At 43.9% G+C, this 23,254-nt stretch overlaps 1 protein-coding gene across 3 annotated transcripts in view; it reads right to left on the bottom strand.

Annotated features, from left to right (window-relative positions):
* LOC115191758 (RAC-alpha serine/threonine-protein kinase) overlaps positions 1-7,568 on the bottom strand; it is a 68,659-nt gene extending 61,091 nt beyond the window's left edge. For 2 of the 3 annotated variants that reach the window (XM_029749665.1, XM_029749656.1), the window contains exon 1: positions 7,407-7,567. The gene's annotated coding sequence lies outside the window, so the exon portion shown is untranslated. Of the gene's footprint in view, positions 1-7,406 lie in introns of all 3 variants that reach the window. The other variant, XM_029749672.1, reaches the window with a different exon arrangement.
* Between the last annotated feature and the right edge of the window lie 15,686 nt (positions 7,569-23,254).

The following is a 23,254-nucleotide window of genomic DNA, read 5'->3' on the forward strand; positions in this document are numbered from 1 at the left end:
CTTTTTTACGAGAAAAACGCATAAAAATTGATTTTAAACAGCGTTTGACATGCTTCGAAGTACGGTAATGGAATATTTCGAATTTTGTCATGAAACGCGCCGGGCGCGTCACCCTTCAGATAGTGTCTTGAACGCACGAACAAAACAGACGATATTTGAACATGACTATGGATTATTTTGAACCAAACCAACATTTGTTATTGAAGTAGAAGTCCTGGGAGTGCATTCTGACGAAGAACAGCAAAGGTAATCCAATTTTTCTTATAGTAAATCGGAGTTTGGTGAGGGCCAAACTTGGTGGGTGTCAAAATAGCTAGCCCGTGATGGCGAGCTATCTACTCAGAATATTGCAAAATGTGCTTTTCCCGAAAAGCGATTTTAAAATCGGACATAGCGATTGCATAAAGGAGTTCTGTATCTATAATTCTTAAAATAATTGTTTTTTGTGAACGTTTATCGTGAGTAATTTAGTAAATTCACCGGAAGTTTGCGGTGGGTATGCTAGTTCTGAACGTCACATGCTAATGTGAAAAGCTGTTTTTTGATATAAATATGAACTTGATTGAACAAAACATGCATGTATTGTATAATATAATGTCCTAGGAGTGTCATCAGATGAAGATCAAAGGTTAGTGCTGCATTTAGCTGTGGTTTGGGTTTATGTGACATATGCTAGCTTGAAAAATGGGTGTCTGATTATTTCTGGCTGGGTACTCTGCTGACATAATCTAATGTTTTGCTTTCGTTGTAAAGCCTTTTTGAAATTGGACAGTGTGGTTAGATTAACGAGAGTCTTGTCTTTAAAATGGTGTAAAATAGTCATATGTTTGAGAAATTGAAGTAATAGCATTTCTAAGGTATTTGAATATCGCGCCACGGGATTCCACTGTCTGTTGAGTAGGTGGGACGATTTCGTCCCACATACCCTAGATAGGTTAATATTGCCTGCTAACATGAATTTATTTTAACTAGGGAAAATGTGTCACCTCTGCAACAGAGTCAGGGTATATGCAGCAGTTTGGGCCGCCTGGTTCATTGCGAACTGTGAAGACTATTTCTTCCTAACAAAGACAGCCAACTTCGCCAAACGGGGGATGATTTAACAAAAGCGCATTTGCGAAAAAAAAGCACAATCGTTGCACGACTGTACCACACCATAAACATCAATACACAGAAGTATACATTTTTAAACCTGCATATTTAGCTAAAAGAAATCCAGGTTAGCAGGCAATATTAACCAGGTGAAATTGTGTCACTTCTCTTCCGTTCATTGCACGCAGAGTCAGGGTATATGCAACAGTTTGGGCCGCCTGGCTCGTTGCGAACTAATTTGCCAGAATTTTACGTAATTATGACATAACATTGAAGGTTGTGCAATGTAACAGGAATATTTAGACTTATGGATGGCACCCGTTAGATAAAATACAGAACGGTTCCGTATTTCACTGAAAGAATAAACGTGATAGGTCATTAATATGGTCGAATCCGGAAACTAAGGCTCGTGTTTCTGTGTGTTATGTTATAATTAAGTCTTTGATTTGATAGAGCAGTCTGAGCGATGGTAGGCACCAGCAGGCTCGTAAGCATTCATTCAAAACAGCACTTTCGTGAGTTTTGCCAGCAGCCCTTCGCAATGCATTGCGCTGTTTATGACTTCAAGCCTGTCAACTCCCAAGATTAGGCTGGTGTAACCGATATGAAATGGCTAGCTAGTTAGCGGGTGCGCGCTAATAGCGTTTCAAACGTCACTCGCTCTGAGACTTGGAGTAGTTGTTTCCCTTCCTCTACATGGGTAACGCTGCTTCGAGGGTGGCTGTTGTCGATGTGTTCCTGGTTTGAGCCCAGGTAGGAGCGAGGAGAGGGACGGAAGCTATACTGTTACACTGGCAATACTAAAGTGCTTATAAGAACATCCAATAGTCAAAGGTATATGAAATACAAGTCATATAGAGGGAAATAGTCCTATAATTCCTATAATACTACAACCTAAAACTTCTTACCTGGGAATATTGAAGACTCATGTTAAAAGGAACCACCAGCTTTCATATGTTCTCATGTTCTGAGCAAGGAACTTAAACGTTAGCTTTCTTACATGGCACATAATGCCCTTTTACTTTCTTCTAACACTTTGTTTTTGCATTATTTAAGCCAAATAGAACATGTTTCATTTACTTGAGGCTAAATTGATTTTATTGATGTATTATATTAAGTTAAAATAAGTGTTCATTCAGTATTGTTGTAATTGTCATTATTACAAATTTTTTAATTTTAGTATTTTTTTTTAAACTCTTTTTGTTGCGTTTTCCTAAAATCAGGTGAATAATCGGTATCGGCGGTGTTTGGTCCTCCAATAATCGGTATCGGCGTTGAAAAATCATAAACGGTCGACATCTACTTCCAACTTTGTGGCAAACGTTTGGGGAAGGCCCTTTCCTGTTTCAGCATGACAATGTCCCTGTGCACAAAACTAGGTCCATACAGAAATGGTTCGTCTGGCCTCCCGAGTGGCGCAGTGGTCTAAGGCACTGCATCGCAGTTGCTAGCTGTGCCACTAGAGATCCTGGATCAAGTCCAGGCTCTGTTGCAGCCGGCCGTGACCGGGAAACCCATGGGGCGGCGCACAATTGGCCCAGCATCGTCCAGGTTTGGCTGGCAGGGATGTTCTTGTCCCTTCACGCACTAGCAACTCCTGTGGCGGGCCAGGCGCAATGCACGCTGACACGGTCACCAGTATGGTGTTTCCACTGACACATTGGTGTGGCTGGCTTACGGGTTAAGCGGGCATTGTGTCAAGAAGCAGTGCGGCTCCGCTGGGTTGTGTTTCGGAGGACGCACGGCTCTTAACCTTCACCTCTCCCGAGTCCGTACGGGAGTTGCAGCGATGGGACAAGACTAACTGCCAATTGGATACCATGAAATTGGGGAGAAATAAAAAAGGGTTACAAATATTTTTATAATAATGGTTTGTCGAGATCAGTGTGGAACAACTTGACTGGCCTGCACAGAGCCCTGATCTCAATCCTATCGAACACCTTTGGGATGTATTGGAATGCAGACTGCGAGCCAGGCCTAATCACCCAACATCAGTGCCCGACCTCATTAATGCTTGTGGCTGAATGAAAGCAAATCCCTGCAGCAATGTTCCAACATCTAGTGGAAAGCCTTCCCAGAAGAGTGGAGGTTATTATAGCAGCAAAGGTGGGGGGACCAACTCCATTTTAATGCCCATGATTTTGTTATTTGATGTTCGACGAGCATGTGCCCACATACTTTTGATCATGTAGTGTATATTTTCTAAATGGCATGTCATGACAAAGATGTGATATCAAGTTCAACATTGTGAAAAACACTAATGCAGTATGATGGGTCATATATAGCTCTCCAAAACCCAAGGGAGCTTACAGCCGTCTCCCCTTTTGGGTTCTCAGATGAAGGTATGGATCACAGCTGGAGAACCATGAGAACTACAATCCCGATGCTCTGTTTTAACATTTAGAAACGTTAATAATCCTCGCTTGCAATATGGTTTTGGAAACCTTTGGAACTTAACTTTCATACCAGCGAGAAAATAATCTTTCAAATACAAAAGATATATTTACTGTATGCAATTTAGCAAAGTATCACCTGAATGTAACAACCTCCAGCCAAGGTAAGACATGAGCTGTGTTCGAATACCTATACTAAACATACTATTTACTTAATGAGTATATACACACTACATACTATTTGTTCATTTTAGTATAGCTTCTTCGGTTGAGCGTACTAGCACTGCGCCTGTCTACCAGAAGTTGGTGTTGCTATGCAACCTCTTGCTAACTTGTTAGTATAACAAATTACTAGCTAGACATTTTACGCCTTCTGGTGTGTTCTTAAATTCAATCTAGAGTGCACTCTGGGCGTTCGTAAATTCAGAGTGTTGTCAGATTGTCCGTTTGTAAATTCAGAGCATTGACCATTTTACTCACCCTAGCGGAGCTGGTTAGGCTGTTTTACTGTTATCCAAAGCGTTGGTGACCAACTGCTGCTAGGAAAATTGTATTGTTTTTTTTGGCAATGTTTACTGACACCTGAATGTCCAATGAGAACGCACAACGACTATACCACTTAGCTAAGAATGACGGGAATAATCAAGTCAATTAACGTTGGGTAGTTAGTTAGGAAGCATATAGTTAAAACCTCTTACATCTAGATGTTCCGCTAGCGGAACACCTGCTCCAATATCCAATGATGGGCGTGGCGCGAAATACAAAGTCCTCGAAAATCCGAAAACTTAAATTTTTCAAACATATGACTATTTTACACCATTTTAAAAGACAAGACTCTCCTTTATCTAACCACACTGTCCGATTTCAAAAAGGCTTTACAGCGAAAGCAAAACATTATATTGTCAGCAGAGTACCCAGCCAGAAATAATCAGACACCCATTTTTCAAGCTAGCATATAATGTCACAAAAAACAAAACCACAGCTAAATGCAGCACTAACCTTTGATGATCTTCATCAGATGGCACTCCTAGGACATTATGTTATACAATACATGCATGTTTTGTTCAATCAAGTTCATATTTATATCAAAAACCAGATTTTTACATTAGCATGTGACGTTCAGAACTAGCATTCCCACCGAACACTTCCGGTGAATTTACTAAATTACTCACGATAAACGTTCACAAAAAACATAATTATTTTAAGAATTATAGATACAGAACTCCTTTATGCACTCGCTATGTCCGATTTTAAAATAGCTTTTCGGTGAAAGCACATTTTGCAATATTCTGAGTAGATAGCCCGGCCATCATGGCTAGCTATTTTGACACCCACCAAGTTTGGTACTCACCAAACTCAGATTTACTATAAGAAAAATTGGATTACCTTTGCTGTTCTTCGTCAGAATGCACTCCCAGGACTTCTACTTCAATAACAAATGTTGGTTTGGTTCCAAATAATCCATAGTTATATCCAAATAGCGGCGTTTTGTTGTGCGTTCAAGACACTATCTGAAGGGTAAAGAAGGGTGACGTGCCCGGCCTGTTTCGTGACAAAAAAATTCAAAATATTCCATTACCGTACTTCGAAGCATGTCAAATGGTGTTTAAAATCAATTTTTATGCGATTTTTCTCGTAAAAAAACGATAATATTCCGACCGGGAAACCCTGTTTACGTTCAAAGACTGAAAATAAAAACATGGAGTCGTCTCGTGCACGCGCACGCCAGTCTCATTGTTCTCAGATCGACCACTTACCAAATGCGCTACTGTTTTTCAGCCATGGTCTGCAAAGTCATCATTCAACGTTCTGGCGCCTTCTGAGAGCCTATGGTAGCGTTAGAAAATGTCACGTTACAGCAGAGATCCCCTGTTTTGGATAGAGATGATCAAGAAGGCCAAGAAATAGTCAGAGAGGGCGCTTCCTGTTTGGAATCTTCTCAGGTTTTGGCCTGCCAAATGAGTTCTGTTATACTCACAGACACCATTCAAACAGTTTTAGAAACTTTGGAGTGTTTTCTATCCAAATTATATGCATATTCTAGTTTCTGGGCAGGAGTAATAATCAGATTAAATCGGGTACGTTTTTTTATCCGGCCGTGAAAATACTGCCCCCTATCCATAACAAGTTAATATACTGCCTGGCAAGTTCGATGTAGTAGCCAACTAACGTTAGTATGCATGTTAGCCAGCTACCATCCTATGTGGTTCGTAAGGATAGTGTAGCTAACAAATTACCAGCCAACATAACATGTAAGGTAACTTATTTGAAAAGTCAATACTTTATTATATTGCTCAACATTTGTCATAATTAGTTAAAGCAATGAATTTGTATCTGCTCATGCTGGTGTAACCGATGTGAAATGGCTAGTTAGTTAGCGGTGGTGCGCGCTAATAGCGTTTCAATCGGTGACGTCACTCGCTCTGAGACTTGAAGTAGGGTTTCCCCTTGCGATGCAAGGGCCGTGGCTTTTGTGGCGCGATGGGTAACGATGCTTCGTGGGGTGTCAGTTCTTGATGTGTGCAAGGGTCCCTGGTTCGAGCCCGGGTTGGGGCGAAGAGAGGGACGGAACCTACACTGTTACACTGGACTTTCACCATTTTCTTCAAATCTAAAAAATACAATTTAAGAATTGCATTATGGGCCCTAAAAGCACAGAAATGTGTTTGTATACTTTGTCTGTTTGTATACTTTGTTTTGGCGAACGTAGTACGACATCCGGGAACTTTTGGCATGCCAACTATATCCATGCTATGACCAATGAGCATACTATATACTCAATTTACGTCACAAATTGTGTGGTTAGTATGAGTATTCTAACACCACTATGCTCTCACCTTACATGGCATTTCCATTGGACCATTCCATTTCTGGTTGGAAGCAGGTGTTACTCAAAACACAACCAGGTGCAATTCAGCTATCCTGCGTAGAGCAAGTGTTTATTTAATATATATATGAAAATTCAGTTCCAAATCTGTATCGCGTGCGAGGCATATTTGCGTTTCTACAGAAAATAATTTGGGCAGCGTCGGCGCATTTCCCTCACAAGGTTAAAGGGGACGTCAAGAATAAGGGCTCGGTGGTTGCTTTTCATTAAATTAATTCTGTAATAAAATATTAATATTTTAATACAATGTTTACGCCAATCTTTCAGGGTATATACAGTGTTAGTATATGTGGATACAATGTTTCCACACTAAAGCAAAAAAGAAATACCATTGTTACAGAAGGGTTACAGTTGAACCAGAATCTGGGTTTACGGTAGACGTCACTATACACCCAGATTCTGCTTCAAGTATCACACGTGTTAGACTACTGAAAAAAAGAATAATGCGCAGGTTCCTCTATGGTTCGGCAACAATGTAGAAATATATCAATGGAACAACCACCAAGTCCCTCTTATTTCAGGTTTTTGGCGTTAATAAAATAATTCAAACAACCAACCGTTTCAGCTAAATTAAAAGACAATAAATAGGCTGAGCTTCACAAGAGAATAACAATATGTGGGGTGGGGGTGACTTGTGGACTAAAACACGGCGGATTTACTACAGTCCTTGCTGTAGCCAAATGAAACCAAGCGGCATGCAACCAACTTATCGTTACGCATAACAATTCATGACAGTATCAGTACAGATTACATTTAGTTTTTCCCCCAACACCCTGCATGACAGCAAAATAAAAAACGATTTTACAGCAATTATTTGTTAACTCTTCGGACATATGTAATACACCGAGTTACTGTGGAAACTAACTATACGTTACAGACAGTAGGCATAACAATATGATATTTTGGCTCGTTTTTGACAGTTCAAGGCCTAGCAGAGCAGATTGGGTGAAGATATCCGCATCCCCACTGACTACAATGCGAAATACTACTATTTCTGGCATGACTGAAACAAAATAATTTAAACAGAACTTTACCTTGACCAATTCGAACGTTATTAGAGGTCATTGTTTGGACTCTTTGGCAACTTATCAGCATATTTGTCCATGCGTATTATTGGTTAATGTATCCTCATGCACTCAAAGTCTAGTCGTTCTCCCATTAAACCAACCGAGCCTTATGTCCTCACAATATCCGAATCCCCCCTGGGTCCTAAAGCCGACGAAGTTCTTATGCCGTAACCCATAAAGAATGATAGAGGCCTCTAGTTACCAAAAGGCTATTTTAGCGTTGGCAGCACCATTGAGGGATTCCACCATTTGAACGTAGTCAACTGGGTGGGATTTCTAATTTAATTGGCTGATCCCTCCCGGTGACCCTGTTGGAGTCATGTCCATCCGGGACATGAGGAGGGATCAGCCAATCCTGAAGAAGAAAACTGACTACTTCAAAATGGAGATTGCCTCAATGGCGCAGCGCATGCTGTCACAGACGCTATAATCGCACATATACAAAGATGAGTCCTCTATCTATCTCTATGCCGTAACCTCATTTGGCTTTTCCCCGTTTTAGAGTTCAATGTGTGCATTGCAGTTATATCAAGGAATGTGCAATTGTCACTCAAGATGCAAAACGCCACGTTTTATGGAACTGTGTTGAACGTTATATACGGGATGATTGTGATGATTGAGAATCACACATTTTATTTGCCTATAATTTAATATTCAACTTAAAATGCAAGTGGATATTTTTACAGTTTACTGTAGGCAGAAACAACTTAATTTGTATCTACAAATGTACTTATCACGCCATATTCTAAAAATGATATTCTATCATTATTGCTATAATGATCAGTAGCCTAATACCCACTATGAGTCTATTTAATACCCAACGATGAGATGAGTCTATGATTGATGCAGAAAAATGTCTAGATACCCATGAACATCAGCTGTGTTCGAACACTCATACGAACCGTACTATTTGTGACGTAAATTGAGTATATAGTATGCTTATTGGTCATAGCATGGATATAGATAGTATCCCAAAAGTTCTCTGATGTCGTACACTATTTCCGTGCTTTTAGGGCCCATAATGCAATTCTTCAGAAAATGGGCGTGGCTTCACATCGTTTTCAGATTTGACGAAAATGGCGATACAAATTCATTGTTTTAACTAATTATGACAAATGTTAGGAAAATGTTGAGCAATATAATAAAGTAACCACTTTTCAAATAAGTTACCTTACATGTTATGTTGGCTAGCTATGCTATCCTTACGAACCACATAGCATATCATTACAGCAGTATGTACCGGTATGTTAGCTAATTACCGTCCTAATGTTAGTTGGCTGCTACTTCGAACTTGCCAGGCCGTATATTAACTATATGCTATCTAACTAACTACCCTAACTACCCAACGTTTATTGGCTTGATTATTCACGGCATTTTTAGCTAAGGGCTATAGTCGTTGTGCGTTCTCAATGGGCATTGTTAATTCTGGCTATCTACTCCAATTTCAGAGCACTCTTGTCTCGTCTGTGTGCTTGATCGCAGAATAACTGATGCATTTACAAACGCTCAACACTCATTGAATATGGCTGGTGTGAATAAACTAAAATGGTCAGAGAGGTGCTATCTCATTTGTGTCTGGAAGTAGCTAGCTAACGTTAGCCAGTTAGCTTGGGTGCTTGACTGCTATTGTGAGTTCTGTTAAAGTTGCGTCTTATTCGTTTCTGGTATCAGAACAAAATAGTCAGCACATAGTAACTTCTGATTTAGATGTACTTTAATTAATGCAAACACGTGTATGGTAAATATGTCGTTCGTATACGGTCTCTCTGTGACACCTCGCAGGGCAGACAGAAGAAGAGAGCGTCACATTCTATTGTTCTCTCTTTTATACTCTGACAGAGATAGTTCCCGCTCAATGCTGGTCTGTCAGAGGGAGGAGGAGCGTGGTTTAAACTTGCTCATCCTAACGTCGGCGTGCAGGCAGGTCCCAGCCTAGTGATGCACTTCCTGTCGCCGGGTGTCGTTCTTCCTGTCTTCAGCAGTTGATTTATCCGTAGTTTATATACTTAATATTGTAGCATAGCTTCCCCGGTATATTATAAAGGTTATGCATACAAATAGCCAGTTCAACCCTAACAGTTCAGAACGCTCGGATCAACCCTACTCCTTGGCCAGAGTGTCCAGTGTGTGTGCTCCGAGAGCGAAACGCTCTGAATTTACAAATGAACAATATGACAACGCTCTGGATTTACGAAAGCCCAGAGCGCACTCAGGCACTCCAGATTGAAATCATGAAACACCCAAAATCGTAAAATGTCTAGCTAGTCATTTGTTATGCTAACAAGCTAGCAAGAGGTTGCATAGCAACAGCATCGACTTCCGGTAGACAGGCGAAGCACAAGTACGCTCAACTGAAAGGATACCTTCTTCTACGATGAGGTTCAGCTGCGGTTGGCATCCAATAAATGTTGCATTACCGCCACCTACTAGACTGGAATATAACTCCCTTATGTAAATACTATACTCCACTATTTAAATCTATTTAGTCCTATTTCAGCCAAAGTATGGGACTATAAATGCCAAAACTCCAATCTTACTGAAACATATATCACTTGTTGGTTTATCCCTCTGTACTGGTACAAATCTACTACTCACACCACTCCTCTCAAGATCCCTCCCCCTTGACCCATCTACCTCTACTTTCTTCACTGCCTCAGCATATGACCACTTCTGCACTACTCTAACCCTGGAAACCTTAACCTGCCTCTCTCTCGCACTGGACATTTCTGATCCCCAGCCCCATGGGCTACCCATTCCTTTCTCTCATGCCCTTCTGCACACTTCTCACACCTAGGAACCTTCCTCCTACACACTGCTGCCACATGCCCATAAGCTTGACACCTGTAACAACGTAATGTAGTCGGCACAAAAGCTCGTACAGGATAACTTATATAACTTAACATCACCTGGTCGGGCAAAGACTCAACATCAAAATTCAAAAGAACAGACAATGACTCTTCTGTTTCTCCACTCACACCACCCTGTCTGCGTCACACCAAGCAATGATCATCACAAACACTTCCTCTTCAGTTGACTAGCTATCACATTTACCGCTACCCCAGTAATCACTCCTTTCAATGGTGCCCTTTTCTTGAGAGCAAAACAATTCACATCTCTTGCCCCCATTCGTTTAACATGGAGTGTCTGCTCCCTCTGACCAGCAGAAACACATAATTATCACAAGACCACTCACTTCTGGTTACCCTCACTGATTCCACAACACCTAACTCTGTTTTCACCCTGAAACCTCAAATGGATCAGCCAAAAGGCAAGGGTCCACTTTTTCCAAAAACTTCACTCCTACTGTCAGACTTATCTTTATCCTAACCCTCGGTGCAAGTCACCACACCTACCACCTTCGATACTTTGCCCTCATTCACTTCCATTTCTCCTCCTGTCTTCAACTGACTCTGCTTACACTTTCTACCATTTTTCTTTAACAAACCATCTCCTTTTCCCCCTGACATCTCAGGATTCGGCTGGGACCGTTGCGTATAACTCTCCTTATGATAATACTGTACTTCTCCTGACATACATCTTGTTCTAGCATTGTCCAGGGATGCCATTTAACTGGCTGTCACAATCTCCGTCCAATCAGCACGAACCCCTCGGGATGTAGTGTTCAACAGTGCATCCCACTTGTAAAGCAGCTGGTTCGTCTTGATGTTCTTCTTTATCAATAGCTACCACAGCGCTTTTCCATTTCAAACAAGCGCTCTCTTTCTCCTGGATTCCTCTATTTCCCCCGAAAGGATACCGTTTGTTTACAGTATACTAAAATTTACTAATAGAATATAGTATTTACACATTAAGTATGTAGTATACAGTGTGTTAGTATGGGTATTCAAATACAGCTATAGTCTTGAGTTAAGTCAGGTAATTACTTACAACATGCATTATAGCAAACCATTAGCTCTTCTTTCTTGATTGTAAAGAGACAGCAACGCAAGCAGGGGCGTCATTTCAACTAAACCTAGGGCATAGCAAAGTGACTCTGAATTTTTATCAAGTTGAAGCTCATTTAACTGCATTTTTACTTCATTTAAAAACTCTAAAATGCAATTTAAAGAATAGCAAATAAACAACCAAAATTGATTTCAGCCATTATCACCTTGGCTGCTGTAACTTCCTTCACCCCAGTCGATAGCGGACTTTACATTCTACAAACACGTCAGACAGCTAGCTATAAGCTGCTACTCACTAGCTCAGTACCGGGATCAAAAACTCTAGTTAGTTTGATGTCAAGTCAAACAGCAGTTAGTTATCTAGCCATCTATCTCCTCCACAGTTTTGAGAGAAAATTTGTGCTGTTCTCTGCAGAGCTGTGTGGATGCCCAGTCCATAGTCCTAAAGCCAGCCAGCTGGGTTGCTTCCATAGCCACGGGAAGTAGGGGTGCTGCAGCACCCCCTGAAAAATCTGAAAATACCATTATGAAAAAAGAATGCAGTTAGAGTGCAGTATATATCACCTTCAGGTAAGACCCAAATGCAGACAACGTCGAAGTAACAATAGTTTATTAATCCAACAGGGGCAGGGAAAAGACAGGTCAAGGGCAGGCAGGGGTCAGTAATCCAAATAGGTGGGGCAAAGGTACAGGACGGCAGGCAGGGTCAAGGCAGGCAGAAAAGGTAAAAACCGGGAAAACTAGAAAACAGGAACAATCGAGAGACAGGAACAGAGGGAGACCGGTGGTAGGCTTGACGAAACAAAACGAACTGGCAACAGACAAACCGAGAACACAGGTATGAATACACAGGGATACTGGGGAAGATGGGTGACACCTGGAGGGGGGTGGAGACAATCACAAAGACAGGTGAAACAGATCAGGGTGTGACAGTATAACTGCAGTTCAACTGTAGTACACTGCAGTTGAACTGCAATTATTGCGCCCAAAATACCACAGTCGACTGCAGTTTCAGAACTGCAAACTTTTTTTGTAAGGGTTAATAAAAAAGTCACAGCACCCCCACCCCCAAACATCTTCCCATGGCTATGGTTGCTGCATTAGCCTTTTAATCGGGATATAAATTATTTTAGTAGTCTATTTTTAATTGTTAGTGTTGAGCTAGGGTATGCCATACTGTGCCATACCCAATTGACACCCCTGAGCACAAGACCCGTATCAACAGAGTGGTTCCTCAGGACACTGTTACCAAGATATCATGTCAGTGTGCCAAAGAGTGTCCCGGGCTCAGATAGGCCTCATCAGCCATCTGCACACTCACGGTACCCCAGACTCATCCCAAAAAATCATGTCATGGTGTGTGTGTGTGCCTACTAATAAGGTATTTGCCACATTGACAATACTTCAACACAGTTTTGAGAAAAAGCCTCTATGATGGTGTAGGTTTGGTGGTTAATTTTTCCCCACACAGAGGAAATCCCCTCAGAGCCCCAGCTAGTAAACAAGAAGTCAGTGCAGAGTGGGTCTGCCAGCAGGACAAAAGGCGTCCATTCAGCTGGCTCAACTATGAGAAACACACACAGCCGTGCTTCATGAGCTATTTGTTATTGGAAAACTACTAAGACACTTTTTAGTGTTCTGTGAAACTGCTTTGGTTCATTGACCTTATTTGGAGTAGCCTAATTATCTTGCTGTCAAAGCCTATAACTAGGCTACTGCTGTCAAAGGGACATTTCAAACTGATCAAAATGTGTTTTCAGTTTAGCTAATGATGTTTTCTCAGGCATGGAACTGTGGCCAGGGAAAGGACTATTTTGCTTTGTCAAATTCTTCTAAATTGTTGATATCAAAGATGACCCCTGCATCAAACAATTGTAACGTTTAACATGTTTTGTGTTTTTTTTAGCAACAGGACATGGGCAAAACACAACATGTTGTACTTTCAAATCACACATGCAAATTGAGGAAAGTCATGATTGACAGATGAAAAAGAAATTGAGGATAAAAATGTTGACTTTGGAAAAGAGTAGAAAGGCAGAGAAAGTTGGACCAAGAGTTTCTTTTTACACATATTTGGTATATACACACACACACACACATTTGTACTTTTTTTTTTTGTCATTTAGCAGACGCTCTTATCCAGAGCGACTTACAGTAGTGAATGCATACATTTCATTTTTTTTCTTTTTTCGTACTGGTCCCCTGTGGGAATCGAACCCACAACCCTGCTCTACCAACTGACACACACACACACACACACACACACACACACACACACACACACACACACACACACTGCATACTGTAGCAGGCTCAAGGGTGTGGGGTTTCCAAATCACCAAGTTTCCAAGTTCAATACCAAAACATGCACCAGTAGCACAAATAGAATGCAAATGGGGAGTTTATTAAGGATATCGGCACACGGGGAAAGAAGGGGGAATTCACCAATCATCTCACAGTCCACAAGCCGTTCTCGTTGTCCTTTACGTTTTCCAGGGGTAATCCTCACACTCGGGTCCTCAGTCAATCCGGTCCGGTACACAAGGGGGAGTAGTCCGACAGTCCAGGTCACAATGGGTAATCACACAGATATTGTTCTCGCTTCTCCCACTCTTCATAACGTTCTTGGTTCTCTCCTACTCTGCCCCTCTGTGCAGGCTGCTTCCTCCTTTATCCCCAAGCACTCCCTGGCTTAACAAACCACAGCCTTGCCTCATTGCGACAGGAAGACCATATACGGCTTGGGGGTGGAGCCAGTGGCTGTAAGATATCTCCCCTCAATAACCAATCCCCTCACCTCTCCCGAGAGCATCCCTCCTGGAGAGGGCATCGGCATTTCCATGGGCTGCACCTGATCTGTGGACGACAGAGAGCAAAGGGCTGTAAGGATAGGAACCATCGGGTGACCCGGGCGTTACTGTCCTTATTCCGTGACATCCAAACCAGTGGTGCATAATCCGTTATGAGGGTGAAGTGCCGTCACCAATAAGTATTACTTCAGCGTTTCCAGCGCCCACTTGATCGCTAGACATTCTTTCTCCACCGTGGAATATCTTTGATCCCACGGCAACAGCTTCTGGCCTAATGTACATGACTGGGTGTTCCTCACTTTCTTGTATCTGTGATAGGACGACACCCACCCCTGTTTTGGACGCATCGGTCTGTACCACCACTGGTTTGGAGAAGTCCGGTGTCACCAGCACAGGTCCAGAACACAGTGCTCCCTTTAGGTCCTGGAAGGCTTTCTCCGTCTCCTCGGTCCACGTCACCTAGGTGGGCAGACAGCTCCTGGTCAGATCTGTCAGGGGGCTGGCTAGGGAGGCAAAGTGGAGAATAAATCTCCGGTAGTAACTAGTCAAGCCCACAAATGTGGGTACCTGCTTTTTGGTGAGGGGGCGGAGACAGTCCCGAATCACCTCCACTTTCTTCACCTGGGGTTTGACACATCCCCTCCCGATCGTGTACCCTAGGTACTCAGCCTCCCACAGGCCGAGCCAAAAATTTTTGGGGTTTGCTGTTAGCCCCACATCCCGTAAGACCTGCACTACCGCGCTCACCCATGGATCACAATATCGTTGATGTATGCCGCTGCGAACTTCCGATGGGGTCGGAGAATGCGGTCCATCAACCTCTGGAAGGTGGCCGGGGTCCCGTGCAGTCCAAAGGGAAGCTTCTTGTAATGGAACAGACCGTCCGGGGTGGCGAAAGCAGTTTTCTCCAGTGCCTCGACAGCTAAGGCCACCTGCCAATAATCCTTTGTCAGGTCGAGCGTGCTGATAAATCGGGCGGCCCCTAGCCGTTCGATTAATTCATCAAATACGGGGCATAGGGTAGGAGTCGATTATTGAGATTTCCTTTACTTTTCTAAAATCATTACAGAATCGGAGCTGCACCACTCACTATTCGACTCTTCGATTAGATCAGCTTCCAACATAATTTGTACCTCTGTCCTGACAGCCTCTCTCCTTGAGTAGGGTCTCAACTTCACCTTTTTCCCGGGTTTGGTGATGATGCGGGGCTGTACCAAATTGTTGTGTCCTGGTTCACTGAAGAACACATCCTGGTTTCGGCTGACCAACTCCCTCAGCTCCTGCTTCTGGGTTTGGCTCAGCTGCATTGTCACCGCCGCCGGCTCGGTCTCTGTGTTAGCCTTCTTCGGGGAAATAGAGTAGAGTATATCACGTGCATTCCATTTCTTTAGCAGGTTCACATGGTAAATCTGGGTCAGATGCCTATGTCCTGGGTGTCTGACCCTATAGTTAACTTCACCCACCTTCTCAATGACTTCGCATGGTCCGTTCCACCGGGCCAAAAACGTACATTCTGAGATGGGGATCAACACCAACACTTTTTTCCTGGCTGAAAGTCCCTTTGTTGTGCACCTGCGCTTGGGCCTCCTGGGCCTCCAGCATGTGTTCCTGTACCCGTGGCCATAGGGTTGCCATCCTATCTCTCATATCTCCCACGTGTTCCACCAAGGTCCGGTGGGGCAATGGTTGCTGTTCCCAGACTTCTTTAGCCATGTCCAGCAGTCCCAGGGATCGTCTCCCATACAGGAGTTCGAAGGGAGAGAATCCTTTTGAAGCTTGGGGCACTTCTCAGATCGAGAACATCAGGTAGGGTAGCAGCTGGGCCCAATTCTTTCCGTCAGCCTCCATCACCTTCTTTATCATCTGCTTCAGGGTTGGATTGAATCTTTCCACAAATCCATCGGTCTGAGGGTGATACACTGAGGTGCACAACTGGGTTTTTCTCATTAGCTTGCATAGATCCTTCATGATTCCTGACATGAACTGGGTGCCCTGGTCGGTCAATATCTCATCGGGAATGCCTACTCGGGAGAACAGCATAACCAACCCACATGCGATTCCCTTGGTGGACATCATGGTGCGTAGGGGAATGGCTTCCGGGTACCTGGTGGCATAATCCAAGATCACCAGAATGTATTGGTGCCCTCTGTTACTCTTGGGTAGAGGTCCCACCAGGTCCATTGCAATCCTGCTAAAAGGAACTGAAATAATGGGTAGGGGAATTATGGGACTGCGAAAATGGGTTTTTGGAGCCACCTGTTGGCACTCTGGGCAACTGCGGCAGTGTTCCTCCACTGCTTTCTTCACTCATGGCCAGTGAAAGTGTACCTTATACCTGTCTAGGGTCTTCTCCACCCCTAGGTGAGCCCCAAGAAGGTGGGAGTGCGCTAACTGTAGGACAGATGGTACAAAGGGACGGGGAACCAACAACAACTCCAGACATTCGTCATTCTTCTTCACGACCTGATATAGCAACTTGTTCTTTATAGAGCAAAGAGGGTAGGTTATTTGACTTACCCCCTCCACGGGATTTCTGTCCACTATGGTCACCTGCTGGAGAGCGCTGGCCAAGTTGGGATCCTCCAGTTGGGCCGTCCCGAACTGGCCCGCTAGAGTGGCAGGCTCTGGTGCCACCTCATGGTCCATTGGGAAAATGTCTTTCAGACTCGCCACCTCTCCCGCCAGTCTGGCTTCAGAGTCCCCCTCCAAGAGGGGATCGGTTGATGCCTGGGGGCCCACTACCTGGAATCCCTCCTTCTAGTGCCCCTCCTACCTCTCCGACTTCCTCCTCCCTTCTGGTTCCCCACATCTCCAGACATACTGGTTCACAGTTAGCGTAACGTCGGGAAATCCCTTCCGCTAAGGACCGGCACAGGCAAGTTTGGGACGACTCCCACTGTTCCCGTCTGTTGTCCCTCTGTGGTCTGTAGGTGGAGGAGTGTAGTAGGGTTGTCCTTGGCCTCACTGTGTATGCACGTGATGGCCACGGTGTCAGTCAAGTTCTGGGACTGGGCGAAGTCAGTCAGGGTCACCATACTCCCGGAGTCCAAAAGTGCCGTGGTGCCCTTTCCGTTGGTTCTTACTGGGGTGACAGGGGAAGTACCACTCTCCTCAGCCCAGCATGCCAACAGTAAGCCGCAGGGAAGCTCGGTGGCTACCTCACTGGCTGAGGCCGAAAGCATCGACACATTGCGGTCTGGACAGTTCTAGGCGTTGTGTCCCGGCTCCCCACACTTGTAGCGATTCCTGCTGTCCAGGTTCAGGAAGGGGCATCATCTCAGGAAGCTGACTGTTGGTGTCCCCCCATCCTTGGCTGAAGTCCCGGCGTGGTCCTCCTTCCTTTTTTGCTCCTTCGGGCGAGTGGAGGGTTCCGCCTTCCATGGTTGTCTGCTGCACAGGACCTCCAAAGCCACCTGTTGTCCTTCCACCAGTTCCACCAGCTGATCTGCACTTAGCGAGTTAGCTTGGCTGGCTAACCTTTTAGCTTTGAACGGGAGAGACCGTATACATTTATCTATGACCACTTTCTCGATGGTCATGAGCGTCATAGGTTCAGCAGTTAGCCAGCTCTTGGCCAGCCTAATTAGATCATGCATTTGTGATCGGGGGATGCTTTAAGATCATACATCCAATCATGGAATCTTTGTGCCCTGTTAATCAGCACCTCGCAATGCGTCGCCTGGCCAATCGTCAGATCCTGATAGGTCTTCTTTGCCGCGCCTGATAGGAAGGGTGCTAGCAGGCTGGCCCATTGCTCATGCGGCCATTTCTCCCTAGCCACCGTCCTTTCGAAGGCTTGTAGGTAAGCCTCGATGTCGTCAGCCTCTGTCAGCTTCAATATAAACCTACTAGGTTTGGGATGAGAGACTGCTGCGCCTGTCGCTATGCCGGCCTGCGCGTCTTTCAGCTGGCTGAGTTCAGCTCGCATGAGAGTGGTCTGCTGATGCTGTTCTTCCAGCAGCTCCCGATGCATAGCCTGCTGTTCTATGTTCGCCTCCACCAGCTGTCTCACCAATGCTTCCATTGTGCTCTGTGTCTGTTTAGTTATTGAGGTTGGTTTGGGTTGCCCGTATTCTCCACCATATGTAGCAGGCTCAAGGGTGTGGGGTTTCCATGTCACCAAGTTCAATACCAAAACATGCACCAGTAGCATAAATAGAACGCAAATGGGGGAGTTTATTAAGGATTTCGGTACACGGGGAAAGAAGGGGGAATTCACCAATCACCTCACAGCCCACAAGCCGTTCTCGTTGTCCTTTACGTTTTCCAGGGGTAATCCTCACACTCAGGTCCTCAGCCAATCCGGTCCGGTACACAAGGGGGAGTAGTCCAACAGTCCAGGTCACAACAGGTAATCACACAGATATTGTTCTCGCTTCTCCCACTCTTCATAACACTATTGGTTCTCTCCTACTCTGCCCCTTTGTGCAGGCTGCTTCCTCCTTTATCCCCAAGCACTCCCTGGCTTAACAAACCACAGTCTTGCCTCGTTGGGGCAGGAAGACCATATAAGGCTTGGGGGTGGAGCCAGCGGGCTGTAAGATATCTCCCCTCAATAACCCCTCCCCTCACCTCTCCCTGCCGTCTGCCACGATACATTTTTGTATGGGTGGCCCCAGTGGTAATCAAACCCACAACCATTGGCATTGTAAGCGCCGTGCCTCATATGACCACAGTTGGCTTTGCAATACCAACACATTGGGTAAACATCTAAACCAGCAAATCTAAACCAGTGAATTTACTTTTTAAATTGTTAATACTTTTTAATCTATTTTTGTTGCTGAATGGTGTACAAATGTTGAGGGTTATCAGGAAGCTTATCTGTAGCTTGTTCATATCAATACCTCTTTACTTTGTGACACAGAGAGTTTGGCTTTTACTGTACTAATGTAGTCTAAACTAAAGTCATCAACAGGAATGGATTAATGAGCAAGCATTTAACAGTATATTATACTGTATATTGACACCCCCACCCTTCCCTTTCTCTTTCTCGCTCCTTCTCTCTTATCCGGTAAGATCTCAACCCCCCCAAGCAAAGTTCAGATTGACAAAGCATCTGGCATGCACCTTCTTCTCCCCTAATGTGTTTTTGTTACAATTGCACACACCCAGTAAAAAAATAGAGCTCTTAAATCCAATTAATGAGAAGATAAGCGTTTACAACCGTTTTTCACTCGGTTCTTTGTGATGATACATTTAGTGATGCAAGCTGTTGTTTTCTTTAAAAAAAGAAATACAATACTGTATTGCCCAAGACCTTTTAAAAGAGAGTTACAGTACTGTATTGCCCAATACATTTAAAAAAAGAAATACAGCACTGTATTGCCCAAGACAACAGACACCTGCCGAGAACTGTTTTATGTGACATTTAGCACTTCAATGCGCACACCGTTATCTCTTCAAAAAGGAATTTCCATGGCAAACGAGTGAGTGAGAAAGAGAGGGAGGCAGATGGTGTGACAGAAGTCATTGACACCCCTACTGTGCAGAATTCTGAGTGCTAGTCTGAAAGTAAGCCACACACAGCACCTTTTCTTTTCAAGACTTTTCTGTCTTTCGTGTGATGCCCACTTAGGATATATAGTGAGGGCCCTACTGGGAAGGTTATTGTAATTGAGCCCAGTGGAGGCTCCTCAGAGGAGGAAGAGGAGGACCATCCCCCTCAGTGAATTTCTTAAAAATAAAAAGTGAAACATTCAGAAATGTATCCTTTTTAGATAAAACTATACCAAATATATTCATGTCATCAAATAATTGAGTAAAAACACTATTTTGCAATGAAGGTCTACAGTAGCCTCAACAGCACTCTGTAGGGTAGCACCATGGTGTAGCCGGAGGACAGCTAGTTTCCATCCTCCTCTGCGTGCATTGACGTCATCACAAAACCTAGGAGGCTCATGGTTTTCACCCCCTTCCATAGACTTACAAAGTAATTATGACAACTTCCGGAGGACGTCCTCCAACCTATCAGAGTTCTTGCAGATTGAACTGACATGTTGTCCACCTAATCAAAGGATCAGAGAATGAATCTAGTACTGAAAGCATAAGCTACATCTAGCTAGCACTGCAGTGTATAAAATGTGGTGAGTAGTTGACTTAAAGAGAGAAAGACAATAGTTGAACAGTTTTGAACAAATTGATTTGTTTTACAATGAAGGAGAAGCAAGAGAGCGAGAGAGAGATATTTAGTTGTATTTTTTTCACTTAGCTAGCGAATACAGATAGCTAGTTTAGCCAACTCAAACACCTGGCTGAAACAGAGAGGGATGCTATGTTAGCTAGCTGGCTATGGTTATCCAAACACTGGAACTCTCCCAAGTCAAGGTAAACTTTTGGTTTTATTAATTTATTGCCACCCTGTACTGAATCATTGTACCGGGTTTAGTAATGCGTTAGTTATAGTACCTATGTTGATTATGACATTACTAGCGTTGTTAGCTAATATGGTGCCAACGACATAGGCTGTGTGTAGTGGTTAGCGGTTACGATATGAAGGTTTGGCTTGGAAAGTTTTTTTTGCCTGGCCCCAGGCACATGTGTTGTGCTCTGAAGTCCACAAGCGAAGGGAAAATGTGAGAGGAGGAGAGTGCTGTTTGTATGTGGCTGCTACGAAAGTGGCCTGTGTTTGCGTATGATCAGGGGTGTGTTCATTCTGCCGATTCTGTTTAAAAACGTTTCTTAAACAGAAGCAAACTATCAAGGCACAAGGCGAGACCCAGATCCAGACACAGGAGGCAGATGGTTGGAGTCTTACAATGTTTGTCAATTCAAAGGGGCAGGCAAAAAGCAAAAGGTCAAAACCAGATCAGAGTCCAGGAGGTACAGAGTAGCAGACAGGCTCGTGGTCAAGGCAGGCAGAATGGTCAGGCAGGTGGGTACAAAGTCCAGAAACAGGCAAGGGTCAAACCCGCTAGGACTAGAAAAAGGAGAATGCAAAAAGCAGGAGAACGGGAAAAACGCTGGTTGACTTGGAAACATACAAGACAAACTGTCACAGAGAACCAGGAAACACAGGGATAAATACACAGGAGAAAATTAGCGACACCTGGAGGGGGTGGAGACAATCACAAGGACAGGTGAAACAGATCAGGGCGTGACACAAACGAAACGAAATGGGGACAAACATACCTGAATTTGTCCAATTGAAACTCTCGTTTGCGACTGTTGGACTAATTATTACACCCTAGATCAGCTAGATGCAGGCAAGAGTGTGCAAGGCCGTACTAAATGTGTCACTGTCTGTCACCTTGATTTTTAAATTTGTAAAACATTTTTGGTTACTTTTACCCCTTTTCTCCTCAATTTCGTGGTCTCCAATTGGTAGTTACAGTTTTGTCTCATCGCTGCAACTCTCTCACAGACTCGGGACAGGCGAAGGTCGAGAGCTGTGCGTCCCCCAAAACACAACCCAAACAGGCTGCACTGCTTCTTGACACAATGCCCACTTATCCCGGAAGCCAGCCGCACCAATGTGTCAGAGGAAACACTGTGCACCTGTTGACTGTATGAGCGTGCACTGTACGCAGCCCGCCACAGGAGTCACTAGTGTGCAATTGGAAAAGGACATCCCTGTCAGCCAAACCCTCCCCTAACCCAGACGACGCTGGGCCAATTGTGCGTCACCCCATGGGTCTCCTGGTTGCGGCCGGCTGCGACAGAGCCTGGACTCGAACCCAGAATCTCTAGTGGCACAGCTTGCACTGCGATGCAGTGCCTTAGACTGCTGTGCCACTTGGGAGGCCCTCTGTCACCTTGATCACTCTAATTTTTCTCTCGACCTGTGCACCTATGTTGTAAACGTTCATTCATAGGCTAGGTTGTAGCAAGCGACCTCATGATAGTTCTAGGGAATATTAGAGTATCATGTAGTAGCCTAACCTAAATGTTACATTGAGCTGGGTGAATGAGGTCGCTGGGTGAATAGAATATGAATGACTGTCATCCAATATGCTGTAATAGAAATAAGGCCATGCTCATTAAAAAAAAATTCCTCCCTCATCTTAAATGTCACCGACCGCCACTGATTGAGCCACAACTGCTGTATTAATCTACTACAGTAACATAACTGCAATCTAAATATATAATACAATGCAATAGCAATGTTACTCCCCTAAATTGAAATATTGTAACTGTTCAAGTAATTGAGCTTGTTTTCTACAATTTCTATGTGTGGTTTATTATTTGCCTTTGTTTGAAAACAGAGCCATTTTCTCTCTGAGATGCTTCTGCAACGCAGACTCTAGCATATTGTAAATTAAATTACAAGAAAGAAAGAACATGTGGATATCCTCCTCATCGTCAATGAAAAGCCCATCCAACATCCAGTATAAAGCCAGAAGTAAAGATATGAACTGTTTCAACATTAGATTAGTATTGGCTCCTGCTGGAGCAGAGGAACACAACAGGGACATGCATCCAGAAAACAAACAGCCTGAAAACAAGGCACAAACACATAAATATAAATGTCCAAGGAGAGGCTGAGACGTTAAGTGGCGAGACAGATGGAAAGACCTCGTGTTCCTCCCCTGCAGGGACACAATTCCAGGAACAGTTTCTCACAGCAACTATGGATTTATTGTCAATAAAAGAGCCAAAATGGCCCCTTGCTTACCGGATGAGAAACTCCAGCAGGCTCTTATCTAATTTGCCCTAACCTTCTCATTAAACAGGCCATCCCTGGGTCACAGTAACTGTCTATTTTCAGGGAAGTGACAGTGGTGGCGGTAGCCTTCTGGGGTGACACTCGGGAGGGGAGAGGAAGGGTCATGGGGAGCAGGTGTGGTAAAAGTGGCTGGGGTTTCATTTGAAAGGATCTTAATCTGATAACCTAAACGTCCAAACAGGAGCACAGGAGCCTCATTGCCAATATTTCAACAATGTAGTGGTACTAGACTTTCTGATGAGACCAAATGAAGACAAAGTTCCCATCACCACTGATCCGTAGCAGGTTCCAATCCACACCAGTGCCAAATAAATAGAGGGATTTTAAGTTCTGATAGTTGGAAGCAAGAACCTTGAATGACATTTTACTATGTACTAATTCACCTATTGTGTTCTCAGATTAGAACAGATAAAGGAAAGGAGGCTGCGACAGTCTGAA

The sequence above is a fragment of the Salmo trutta genome, chromosome 1 (genome assembly GCF_901001165.1).
Source record: "Salmo trutta chromosome 1, fSalTru1.1, whole genome shotgun sequence".
Taxonomy (NCBI): Eukaryota; Metazoa; Chordata; class Actinopteri; order Salmoniformes; family Salmonidae; genus Salmo; species Salmo trutta.